The following is a 13,968-nucleotide window of genomic DNA, read 5'->3' as shown; positions in this document are numbered from 1 at the left end:
ATTTTGCTTTCTGAAGTCAATGGCCAGCTCTTTAGTTGTGCTAACATTGAGGGACAGATTGTTGTCCTTACACCACCCAACTAGGTTCTCTATCTCCCTCCTGTATTCTGACTCAACGTTGTTCGATATCTGACCCACTACAGTTGTGTCGTCAGTAAACGTGTAGATGAAGTTGGAGCCACATTTTGCTACGCAGTCGTGTCTGCATAGGGATAATAGTAGGAGGCTAGGTACGCAGCCTTGCGGGGGCCCGGCATTGAGGACTATCGTGGAGGATGTGCTGTTGTTTATCCTTACTGATTGTGATCTAGGGGTCAGAAAGCCGAGGATCCAGTTGCAGAGTGAGGAGCCAAGTCCTAGATTTTGGAGCTTTGATATGAACTTGGTTGGGATTGTGGTATTGAAGGCAGAGTTGTAGTCAATAAATAGGAGTCTGATGTAGGAGCCCTTGTTGTCGGGATCCTCCAGGGATGAGTGTACGGTCAGGGAGATGGCATCTGCTGTGGACCAATTGTGGCGGTATGAAAATTGCAGTAAATCTAGGCATTCTGGGAGTATGGAGTATGTGCCTCATGACCAATCTCTCGAAGCACTTCATTGCGATTGATGTCAAAACCACTGGATGATAGTCATTGAGGCACGTTGCCTGGTTCTTCTTTGGCACCGGTACGACGGTGGTCTTCTTGAAGCGGGTGGGGACCTCGGAGCGGAGTAGGGACAGGTTAAAGATGTCCGTGAACATATCTGCCAGCTGGTCGATGCAGGATCTGAGTGCACAAACCAGGGATTGCATCTGGACCCATCGCATTTCGAGGTTTACTTTCAAGGAGGTCGATCTGACTTCGGAAGCTGTGACAATGGGCCTGGGTGTGTCTGGGGTTGCCAGGGCAGTCAACAGCAGTTTGATGGTTTCCTGCTCGAACTGAGCATAGACTGCGTTGAGCTCATTAGGGAGGGGTGCGTTGTTGCCGGAGATTCTGCTCGGCATTGCTTTGTAGCCCATTTTGTTGTTTAAGGCTTGCCACAACCGACGAGAGTCTGTAACGCTAGTCTGTGACACTCGCTTGGTCTGATATAGTCTCTTGGCATCCCAGATGATGCTCTACCCCTTGAATTTACCTGTCATTGAAAGAATTAAACAAAGTGACTTTGATGCCATGAGAGAATGAATGGCTGGAACACTGCTTACTGGGTGTATTGCCTTCCATACCTTATTCTCTGATTTGTTGTTCCAGGATGATCATCGTAGCTCTGTAAAAATATCCTTTAATTTGGAGATTATGTTTGCTTTCATAGAGGTCTGACTATATGTAATGTCACAGGATACAATGTCCATCACCAAGAGTGGCTCAGTAGTACTGCCACAGACCGAGCTGGCTGGGTACTAAAGGAGAAAGCTGCTAGACTGGGGCTGCAGTGGGTGGTGAGGGAACCAACAAGAGGGAAAAACATACTTGACCTCATCCTCACCAATCTGCCTGTTGCAGATGCATCTGTCCATGACAATATCGGTAGAAGTGACCACCGCACAGTCCTTGTCGAGACATAGTTCCGTCTTCACATTGAAATACCCTCCATCGTGTGGTGTGGCACTACCACCGTGTTAAATGGGATAGACTTCGAACAGATCTAGCAACTCAAGACTGGGCAACCATGAGGTGCTGTGGGCCATCAGCAGTAGCAGAATTGTATTCAACCATAATATTCAACCTCATGGCCCGGCATATCCCCCACTCTACCATTACCACCAAGCCAGGAGATCAATCCTGGCTCAATGAAAACTTCAGGAGAGCATGCCAGGAGCAACATCGGGCATACTGAAAAATTGGTGTCAATCAGGTGAAGCTACAACATAGGACTACTTATGCGCCAAGTAACATAAGCAGCAAGTAATAGATAGAGCTAAACAATTGCACAATTAACTCTGCAGTCCTGCCACATCCAGCTGGGAATGGTGGTGGACAATTAAACAACTCACTGGAGGATGAGACCCTACAAATAACCCCATCCTCAATGATGGAGGAGCCCAGCACATATGTGTCAAAGTCAAGACTGAGGTATTTGCAACAATTTTCAGGCAGAAGTGCCGAGTGGATGGCTCATCCAGTCTATTCCGGAGGTCCCTAGCATCACAGATGTCAGTCTTCAGCCAATATGATTAATTCCATGTGCTATCAAGAAACGTCTGAAGGCACTAGATACTGCAAAGGCTATGGGCCCTGACAATATCCCGGCAATGGTACTGAAGACTTGTGCTCCAGAACTTGCCGTACCCCTAGCCAAGTTGTTCCGATACAGCTACAACACTGGGATCTAGCATTCAATGTGGAAAGCTTCCCAGATGTATCAAGTACACAAGAAACAAGACAAATCCAAACCAGCCAATTACTGCCCTAGCAGTCTACTCTCCATCATCAGTAAAGTGATGGAAGGAGTCATCAACAGTGCTATCAAGCAGCACTCACTCAGCAATAACCTGCTCATAGATACTCAGTTTGGGTTCCACCAGGGCCACTGACCTCATTACAGCCTTGGTTCAAACGTGGGAAAAACAGCTGAATGTCAGGGGTGAGGTGAGAGTGACTGCCCTTGGCATCAAGACAGGATTTGATTGAGTATAGGATTAAGGAGCCCTAGCTAAACTGGAGTCCATGGGAATAAGGGGGAAACTCTCAGCTGGTTGGAGTCATACTTGGCACAAAGGAAGATGGTGGTGGTGGTTGGAGGTCCATCATCCCAGCTCCAGGACATCACTGCAGGAGTTCCTCAGGGTAGTGTCCTCAGCCCAACCACCTTCAGCTGCTCCATAAATGACCTCCCTGCCAACATAAGGTCAGAATCGGGAATGTTTGTGGATGACTGCACAATGTTCAGCACCATTCGTGACTCCTCAGATAATGAAGCAGTTCATGTCCAAATGCAGCAAGACCTGGACAATATCCAGGCTTGGACTGGCAAGTGACAAGTTCCATTTGTGCCACGCAAGTGATAGGCAATAACCATCTCCTACAAGGGTGGATCTAACCACCAGCCCTTGACATTAAAAGGCACTACCATCGCTGAATGCCCCACAATTAACATCCTGGGGGTTACCATTGATCAGAAACTGAACTGGACTAACCATATTAATACTGTGGCAATTAGGGCAGGTGAAAGGCAAGGAATCCTCCGTCAGGTAACTCACCTCTTGACCCCCCCCCAAAGCCTGTCAACCATCGACAAGGCACAAGTCAGAAGGGTAATGGAATACTCTTCACTTGTCTTGGTGAGTGCAGCTTGAACAACACTCAAAAGCTCGACACCATCCAGAACAAAGCAATCCACTTGAAAACTCCCACTTCCACAAATCTTCAAATCCTCCATCACCGACGGACAGCAGTAGTCGTGTGTACCATCTACAAGATGCACTGCAGTAACTCACCAAGGTTCCTTAGACATCACCTTCCAAACCCACGACCACTACTATATAGAAGGACAAACCAGGGGATGGTTTAGCACACTGGGCTACATCGCTAACTTTTAAGCAGACCAAGGCAGGCCAGCAGCACGGTTCAATTCCTGTACCAGCCTCCCCGAACAGGTGCCGGAATGTGGCGACTAGGGGCTTTTCACAGTAACTTCATTGAAGCCTACACGTGACAATAAGCGATTTTCATTTTCATTTTTCATTTCATTTCATTTTCATTTTCATTTCATTTTCAAGAGCAGCAGATACCTGGGAACCCCACCACCTGGAGGTTCCTCTGCAAGTCACTCACCTCCCTGACTTGGAAATATATCGTCATTTCTTCACTGTCGCAGGGGCAACATCCTTGAACTCCCTCCCTCACAGCACAATGGGTGTATCTACACCTGAAGGACTGCAGGAGTTCAAGATGGCAACTCACTACCACCTTCTGAAGGGCAACTAGGGATGGGCGATAAATGCTGGCCTAACCAGTGACCCCCATATCCCGTAAATGAATTGAAAAAAAGGATTAATGACACAAATTTAATGCGAGCCTCCAACATTCCAGATATTACAGATGTAAAACTATCTTAAAAAGAAAACCAGGCCTGTTTATTTTCCAATGCCTGTTGATTTTCCTGCCAAAGGCATTTTTTAGAGAGATTGAAGGGATGATTACCTCGTTCATATGGGGAGGGAAGGTGGCCAGAATTAGAAAGATGCTACTACAGAGAGGAAGGCCGGCAGGGGGTTTAGGTCTTCTGAACCTGGGGCGGAATTCTCTGATAATGGGGCTATGTCCCCATGCCTGTGGGAAAACGGACGCGAATCACTCTGGACTTTCCTGGAGAAAGTTCAGAGTGATTCTCCATTTTAAAGGGGGCTTGCAGGGCCCTGGAGTGGTCCCCGCAGCTCCGGCTGCCAATATGGGGCTCTGCACATCTGGCCACGGGCCCACGAACGCTCGAGCCAGCCACCTGCGGCGGCGGCCCCGCGAATTTGGCGGACCCACACATCAAGCCGACCCCAACAATATTGCCCCCCACTGATTGTGTGCGCCCACCGATCGGTGGCCCCTGATCACAAGCCTGGTCATCCTGGAGCCCACCCCCCCTCCCCCCAACTCCGCAGCTGCCACTCCGAGTGCCCGCTGGGTGGAACCATGAGTGAACCACGCTGGCGGGAACTCGGCCAGCTGCTGGTGGAGAATCGCCACAGGGGTCTCTTTCAATGGCGCCATGTCGACCGTGCGCGCGTGACTGGCGGCGATTCTCCGGTCGGCGGGAAGGCGTCGGACTCGATCGTGGGTCTGACGCCCCATTCTCCGCCCCTGCGCCGAGCGCGATTTCGGCACGAAGACTTGGAGAGTCCCGCCCCTGTTGTATTATTACTGGGCAGTGAATGTGGAGAAGATACGGAGCTGGATCAGAGAGGTTGACTCCCAATGGGTCAGATTGGAGGAGAGTTTGTATAAGGGGTTGGGATTGAAGGCACTATCAACAGCGCCACTCCCATTTTCAGAGAATTCCGCCCCAGGTTCAGAAGGGAACTGGAGAAGGGAGCTAGTATCGGTGGTTTGCGGGGCTATTTTGGAAGAGGAGAAGGCACTGCTGGAAGGGATCAAGGCAAAGTGGGAGGAAGAGTTGGGAGAGGATATGGAGGAGGGGTTCTGGTGTGAGGTTCTCCAGAGAGTGAACGCCTCCAAGCCACGTTCATATGTTTTGGTCCTGTCCAAAGCTAGAGGATTACTGGAAGGAGGTTTTAGGGTAATCTCTAAAGTGGTGCATGTGAAACTGGACCCGGGCCCTCGGAAGGCCAAACCCGGGGTGTTGGACCAGTCAGGGTTGGAAATGAGTGCGGAGGCAGATGTTATCGCCTTCGCCTAGTTGATCACCCGAAGGCAGATCCTGTTAGGGTGGAGATCAACCTCTCCACCCTGTGCCCTGGCATGGCGGGGGGACCTGCTGGAATCCTTGATGCTTGAGAAGGTCAAATTTGAACTGAGAGGAATGATGGAGGGATTTTACAATTCTTGGGCATTGTTCATTATGCACTTCCAAGAATTGGATTACATCAAACATTAGTGGGGTGGGGTGGGGTGGGGGCGGGGGGGGGGGGGGGGGGGGGGATTGTATGTGTTAATGGTGACTATGGGTGATTCCTGATTCCTTTTTGTCATTTGTTTATGTTAACATGCGGGCTAATGTTTGGGGGTTTGGTGGGAGGATGGGGCATCGTTATTGATATGGGGATTGACATTGCATTCGTTACCGATTATTGTTTATTCTTGGGTGCAAATGTGGGAGAAAATGTGAAAAAGGAGGAGAATAAAACATATTTTTAAAAAAAGAAAACCAGGCAATTAATTCTCAGTTCATCTGATCAGCAACTTTGAGCAACAATTATTTGGATTCTCAGAGGTAATGCTTCAACAGTGGTTTTAAAGGAATAGGGCAGTTTAGAAACTAAGCAGTGATTTCATTGGGCCTGATGCACACATGCATATAGTAAAACCAATGTAATGTGAAATATTTTACAATCGTAATTTAAATTTGAAAAACACTGTTCCAACTTTAGTTCTCACTGAGTCTTCCTTAATGGCAATGGAGCTGGGCTGTAAAGATGTAGCATGGATAAAGATCCTCCCTCTTTATACAGAAGGCTCTTATTTTTATTCATTATTTCTGGTGATGTGGGCATCGCTGGCTAGACCAGCATTTATTGCCCATCCCTACTTGCCATTGTGAAAGTGAGGAAGTTCCAGAATTATGACCCAGCGACAGTGAAAGAATGGCAATATTGCTCCAAGTCACAATGATGTGTGGCCTGGAGGGAACTTCCAGGTGATGGTGGTGCCATGTACCTGCTGTCCCTTGTCATTCTTGGGTAAATGTTGCAGGTTAAAGAGCCTTGTTGAGATGCTTCAGTGCACCTTGTAGATAGTACATACTATGTGGTGGGCAATGGGGGGCTTTCAGAAAGGAAATGGGTTGGGTACGAGCCCAACATGTTCCCTCTAGGGTAATAGAAGGAGTAACAAGCCCAGAGAACCATGGATGACCGGAGAAATTCGGGATACAATGAGAAGGAAAAGACACACTTTTAGCAGGTACAAGGGGAGCAAATCAACAGAGGCATTAGTGGAGTAGAGAAAGTGTAAGAGTTTAAGAATGCAATTAGGAGAGAGGGAGGATATTGGAGGGGTTCTGACCTGAATTTTTAATTCCTTTCTGGCCACGGGGGAGGTGTCACAGGACTGGACAACAGTTAATTAAGAAATTTAAGAAAGATTGTTGAGATAAACCAGGGAACTACAGACCAGTGAGTCTCACGTCAGTGGTAGGAAAACTGTTGGAGAAAATTCTGAAAGAGGGAATCTCTCTCCACTTGCAGAGGCACGGTTTGATACGAATAGTCAGCATGGCTTTGTCAGAGGGAGATAATGCCTAACAAATGTGATTGAATTTTTTGAACTTGTAACCAGGTGTGTAAATGAAGGTAGTGCAGTTGATGTAGTTTACATGGATTTGAGCAAAGCAAGGTACCATTTTTAAAAAAATTATTTTTTTCATATTTTTATCAAAACAAACATGCTTTACATAACCATTAGCAACATTTAACAGAACAAGGTGAACGTTAACATTATATAAAGAAAGAAAACAAGAATATGCAACATTCACCCCCCCCCCCCCCCCCCCCACCCCGGAATGCTGCTGCTGACATTTTAATGCTCTCCTAGAAAGTCGAGGAATGGCTGCCATCTCCGAGAGAACCCCGTCATGGACCCTCTCAGGGCAAACTTTATTTTCTCGAGACTGAGAAACCCAGCCATGTCGCCAGCCCAGGTTTCCACACTCGGGGGCTTCGAGTCCCTCCACATTAGAAGGATCCATCTCCGGGATACCAGGGAGGCAAAAGCCAAAACCTCGGCCTCTTTCGCTTCCTGAACTCCCGATCGTCTAACACACCAAAGATCACTATCTCTGCACTCGGCACCACCCGTGTGTCTAAGATCTTGGACATTGCCTGAACGAATCCCTGCCAGAATCATTTGAGAGCTGGACATGCCCAGAACATATGGACATGGTTCGCTGGGCTTCCCGCACATCTCGCACATCTATCCTCAACCCCAAAGAACTTGCTCATTCTCGCTGCCGTCATGTGTGCCTGGTGGACCATCTTAAACTGGATTAAGCTAAGCCTGACACATAATGAAGAGGGGTTAACCCTGTTTAGGGCATCCGCCCACAAGTCTGCATCCAGCTCCCTGCCTAGCTCCTCCTCCCAATTGCCCTTCAGTTCCACCACTGGGGCTTCCTCCACCTCCTGTAGTTCTTGGTAGATGTCCGACACCTTCCCCTCCCCTACCCAGGTGCCGGAGACCACCTGTATACTACTTGGGGGTAGCAACAGAAATGTCACCACCTGTTATCTTAGGTATCTGAAGGCATTTCCAGGGGGCAGATAAAATTTCTCCTCCAGCGCTTTCAAGCTGGGAAAAGTCCTGTCTCTGAACAGGTCCCCCATCCTTTTAATACCTGCCCTCTGCCAGCTTTGAAACCCTCAGTCTACCTTGCCCGGGGCAAATCTGTGGTTGTTGCGAATCAGGGTCCAAATTGAGGCTCCCTCCATCTCCCTGTGTCTTCTCCACTGACCCCAGATCCTTAATGCCGCCGCCGCCACCGGGCTTGAGGAGTAGCGCGCCGGCGAGAAGGGCAGAGGTGCCGTTACGAGTGCCCGTAAGCTGATGCCCTTACATGAGGCCGCCTCTAACCGCTCCCACGTTGACCCCTCCCCCACTACCCATTTCCTAATCATGGCTATATTAGCCACCCAGTAGTAGCTGCAAAATTTCTGCAGCGCCAGCCCCCCCCCCCCCCCCCCCCCCCCCCCACCCTGACTGCGCTCTAGGTACAGTCTCTTTACTTGCGGGGTCTTATTTGCCCATAAAAATGCCGAAATGATCTTGTTCACCTGCTTAAAGAAGGACTTAGGGATGAAGATGGGAAGGCACTGGGAGACAACCAAAAATCTGGGAGGACCGTCATCTCTCCTACGAAGTTGTTGTGCCAGCATTCTGCTTGCTTTCTCCCCGTACTCATAGAATGCCCCTTTAACTTTCCTCGGCTGTGCTCCCACTTTCCCTGTGGTCAGCAGATCAAACTCCGCCTGCAGTCTCCGGCGCTCCTTCAGTAGCCCCGTCTCGGGGGTCTCCGCGTAGCTCCTGTTTACTCTGAGTATCTCCTCAACTAGCCTCTCTCTCTCCATTCTTTCTTTCTTCTCCCTATGGGATCTGATAGACATTATCTCTCCTCTGATAACTGCCTTCAGAGCCTCTCAAACCGTAGTCGCTGTTACCTCTCCCGTATCGTTTGTTTACAAGTAGTTTTGGATGTTCTTTTTTATCCACCCACAAACCTCGTCGTCCGCCAACAGTCCCACATCTAGCCTCCAGAGTGGGTGCTGCCCTCTCTCTTCACCAAGTCGCAAGTCCACCCAGTGTGGAGCATGGCCGAGTATTCCGTCCCCTCCGCCCTTGGGATTAACGCCCTGCTCAGAACAAAAAAATCTATACGAGAATAAACTTTGTGGACGTGGGTGGGAGAAAAAAGAGAAATCCTTCGCCCTCGGCCGAGCGAACCTCCATGGGTCTACGCCTCCCACCTGTTCCATGAAACCCCTCAGTTCCTTATTCGCTGCCGGCCGCTTTCCTGACCTGTGCTTTGACCTGTCCAATATCGAGTCAATAACTGTGTTGAAGTCACCCCCCATGAACAAATTATGTGAGTCTAAGTCTGGAATTTTTCCCAGCATGCGTCTCATGAATTCCACGTCATCCCAGTTTGGGGCTGTAGTAGTCGGTATTAGAGGTATTACGGTACTAGGTTGATGCTGTAAGATCATTGGTGTGGGAGGTACCTGAGACAGTAAGATCATTGGTGAAGCCTGCCTGCTGGTTCTGCTCAATAAGGCGGAGTATAAGAGTCTGTGTCTCCCTGCATTCTGTACCTGCGCTGCTGGGAGAAACATCTAGTCCTATAAAGCCTTCAATTGTACTCCAATCTAGCTTCGAGAATTATTGATCGTGGATCAATTTATTGAACTAGATTTTGAAGAATGGAGCTCCGCATCAAGCTGGAGTGTCTGCAACTGAACCCCCACGTGGCAAACTCAGGGGCAACCTTCAAACACTGGCTGGCGTGCTTCAACGGGTATCTCAGGACGGCCACGACTACACCCACGGAGGACCAGAAACTGAAAGTTCTCCACTTGAGGGTGAGCGCAGAGATCTACATGTTCATCGAAGATGCGGACGATTTTGAGGCTGCGAATGCCCTGTTGAAAGGACACTACATTCAGTAAATCAGGTTTACGCCCGACATCTGCTAGCGACAAGGCGACAAATCCCAGGGGAATCGCGAGACAAATTCTACCGTGCACTTTTGGTATTAGGGAGGAACTGTGACTGTCCGCAAGTTTCAGCCAGCGACCACACTGAACGTTTAATCCGGGACGCATTCGTTGCAGGTATGCTGTCGTCCCAAATCCGTCAGCGCCTGCTGGAGAAAGAGACAGTAGGCCTTAAGGAGAGATGGGCCCTCGCTACCTCCATAGATGTGTCCTCCCGCAATGCTCGCGCGTACGCCCCCGACCGTGCGGCAGCCCCATGGGCAGCGTGGAACCCACCCGCGGCCAATCCTGATGCATCCCCCATCCCCCCACAAGCATGTGCCACGCAGCTGCCAGGCAACCCCGGAGGGCCCCACTGCTATTTTTGCGAGTAAGCCAAGCACCCCCGGCAACGCTGCCCGGCCCGCTCCTCCATTTGCAAAGGCTGTGGCAAAAAGGGGCATTTTGTGGCAGTATGCCAGGCCCGGGCGGTCACCGCTGTCTCCAACAATTCTCTCTGCAGGCCACATGTGGCCTGTGGGCACCGCCATCTTCAATTTCCCGAGCCACGTGCGGGCCCCGGGTGCCGCCATCTTGTTCCCCAGGGACCACGCGCGATACGTGGGCGCCGCCATCTTGCCCACCCCCAGCCATGTGCGACCCGTGGGCACCGCCATCTTGGCTGGAATCTCAGGACCCCGATTCGGATGACCGCACACCGCCCGAGGAAAATCTTTAGCTTCTTCCACGACTCACCTCGGTGACCCTGGACCAGTCTCGGCCCCGAACACTCTCGACCTCGACGACGACCGTGCTCATCAACGGACACAAAACATCCTGTCTGATCGACTCCGGAAGCACAGAGAGCTTCATACACCACAACACGGTAAGACGCTGTTCTCTTCCCATACACCCAGTTAATCAATGAATTTCCCTGGCCTCCAGGTCTCACTCAATAGAGATCAATGGGTTCTGTGTAGCTAACCTCACGGTGCAGGGAAGAGAATTTAAGAATTTCCACTCTATGTCCTCCCTCACTTCTGCGCTGCCATGCTCCTGGGATTGGACTTCCAATGTAACCTCCAGAGCTTAACCTTTAAATTCGGCGGCCCTATACCCGCCCTCACTGTCTGCAGCCTCGCGACCCTCAAGGTCGACCAGCCTTCCCTTTTTGCGAATCTCACCCCGGATTACAAACCCGTCGCCACCAGGAGCAGACGGTCCAGTGCCCAGGACCGGACCTTCATTAGGTCGGAAGTCCAGCGGCTACTGAAAAAGGTATTATCGAGGCTAGCAACAGCCCCAGGAGAGCTCAAATAGTGGTTGTAAAGACCGGGGAGAAGCACAGGATGGTCATCGATTATAGTCAGACCATCAACAGGTATACGCAGCTCGACGCGTATCCTCTCCCCCGCATATCTGATTTGGTCAATCAGATTGCACAATACAAGGTCTTTTCCATGGTGGACCTCAAATCCGCCTACCATCAACTCCCCATCCGCCCGGACGACCGCAAGTACACTGCATTCGAAGCAGGTGGGTGGCTCTACCACTTCCCAAGGATTCCCTTCTGTGTCACAAATGGAGTTTCAGTCTTCCAACGGGAGATGGACCGAATGGTTGACCGGTACGGTTTGCAGGTCATATTTCCATACCTCGAAAATGTCACCATCTGCAGCCACGACCAGCAGGACCATGACACCAACCTCCGAAAATTCCTCCATACCGCAAAAATCCTTAACTTAACCTACAACAAGGACAAATGCGTGTTCAGCACCAACCGTCTAGCCATCCTCGGCTACGTAGTGCATGATGGAGTCATAGGCCCAGATCCCGAACGCCTGCGCCCCCTCATGGAGTTTCCCCTCCTCCACTACTCCAAGGTCCTGAAACGCTGCCTGGGATTTTTTTCATATTACGCCCACTGGGTCCCCAATTACGCGGACAAGGCCCGCCCGCTAAACCAATCCACGGTTTTCCCCGTCGGCAGAGGCCCGCCAGGCCTACAGCCGCATAAAGGCGGACATCGCAAAGGCCATGATGCACGCAATCGATGAATCCCTTCCCTTCCAAGTCGAGAGCGACGCGTCCGACGTAGCTCTGGCGGACACCCTCAACCAAGCGGGCAGGCCCGTGGCCTTCTTCTCACGCACCCTCCATGCTTCAGAAATCCGTCATTCCTCCGTTGAAAAGGAGGCCCAGGCCATAGTAGAAGCTGTGCGGCACTGGAGACATTACCTGGCCGGCAGGAGATTCACGCTCCTCACTGACCAATGGTCAGTAGCTTTCATGTTCGATAATGCACAGCAGGGCAAGATAGAGAACGATAAGATCTTGCGGTGGAGGATCGAGCTCTCTACCTACAACTACAAGATCCTGTATCGTCCCGGGAAGCTAAACAAGCCTCCTGATGCCCTATCCCGCGACATATGTGACAACGCACAAGTGGACCAACTCCGGGCCCTCCATGAGGACCTCTGCCACCCAGGGGTCACTCGATTCTTCCATTTTATCAAGACCCGCAACCTGCCCTACTCCATCGAGGAGGTCAGGAACGCCACCAGGAACTGCCAAATCTGCACGGAGTGCAAGCCGCACTTCTACAGGCCAGAGAAACCGCACCTGGTAAATGCGTCCCGTCCCTTTGAATGCTTCAGTATGGACTTCAAAGGGCCCCTTCCCTCCACCGACCGCAACACGTACTTCCTGAACGTGATTGACGAGTACTCCCGGTTCCCATTCGCCATCCTCTGCCCCGACATGACCGCAGCCACCGTCATAAAAGCCCTCCACAGTATCTTTACACTGTTAGGTTTCCCCGCCTAGATACACAGAGATAGGGGGTCCTCCTTCATGAGCGACGAACTGCGTCAATTCCTGCTCAGCAAGGGCATTGCCTCCAGCAGGACGACCAGTTATAATCCCCGGGGAAACGGACAGGTAGAGAGGGAGAAAGGAACGATCTGGAAGACTGTCCTACTGGCCCTATGGTTCAGGAATCTCCCAGTCTCCCGCTGGCAGGAGGTCCTTCCTGAAGCTCTCCACTCCATCCGATCACTGCTGTGTACCACAACCAACGAAACACCTAATGAATGTCTCCCTTTTTTCCCTTGGAAGTACTCCTCCGGGACCTCGCTCCCAACCTGGCTGGCAACTCCTGGACCCATTCTGCTCCGCAAACACGTGCGGGCGCACAGGTCGGACCCATTGGTCGAGAGGGTCCACCTCCTTCACGCTAACCCTCAGTACGCTTACGTGGCGTACCCCGATGGCCGACAGGATACGGTCACCCTACGGGACCTGCCGCCCGCTGGATCCCCGCTTACTTGAGCCCTCCCACTGGAGCCCCCCCCCCCAACTCTCCATCTGTTCCCCAAAGTTGTCTCCTCTTCTGTCAGCAAAGCAGCATCCCAGCCCCCCCCCCCCTCCCCACCCCCCAGCAGCCCCACAATCCCAATCGCCAAGTCAAGCACCAGGTTAACACTAACTCTCCCCCCATTACGTTCCGTGAGTCAGCTGACCCATGCTGACCCCGAACGCTCCCACCTCTGACTCCGATCATCCTGTTGCCTCATTATTCGGGCCCCTCTCTTCCTATGGAAAGCCCAAAGCCATTATTCTTTGAATATTCCCCCCCCACCCCCCCCCCCCCACCCCGGTAAAACAAGAAACAAACCCCGGGCGCTAACAAGGCCCCACAAAAGAAATGGCTCTAGATGCCTGAAGAGCAGCCCGAGGTATAGGGCCCCTCTCCCCCCTCTGTGGCTGAATTCCACAAAAGCAGAGAACATGGCCAGAGAAACAGGGAACCAAAAAGGGAAACAACATAACATAGCTACCTCCAGCCACTTCCCTAGCCCCCTCAAACATTTAACATTACTCCCAATCTTATGTTAGGACAGCATCATGTTATACATCCCCACGAGAATGTATCATCGAAGTGTAGCTGTCCTTTAGCTCGAGTCCAACTTATCCTGTTTGATAAATGTCCACGCCTCGTCCGTGTATCAAAGTAGTGGTGCCGGTCTTGATACGTGACCCAAAGGCTCGCCGGATGCAGCAGCCCCAACCTCACCCCTTTGTTGTGGAGAGCCGACTTAGCACAGTTGAATCCAGCGCACCTCTTGGCC

This window comes from Scyliorhinus canicula, chromosome 14 (genome assembly GCF_902713615.1).
Source record: "Scyliorhinus canicula chromosome 14, sScyCan1.1, whole genome shotgun sequence".
In the NCBI taxonomy this organism is placed as follows: domain Eukaryota; kingdom Metazoa; phylum Chordata; class Chondrichthyes; order Carcharhiniformes; family Scyliorhinidae; genus Scyliorhinus; species Scyliorhinus canicula.
This window is presented reverse-complemented; position numbering follows the sequence as displayed.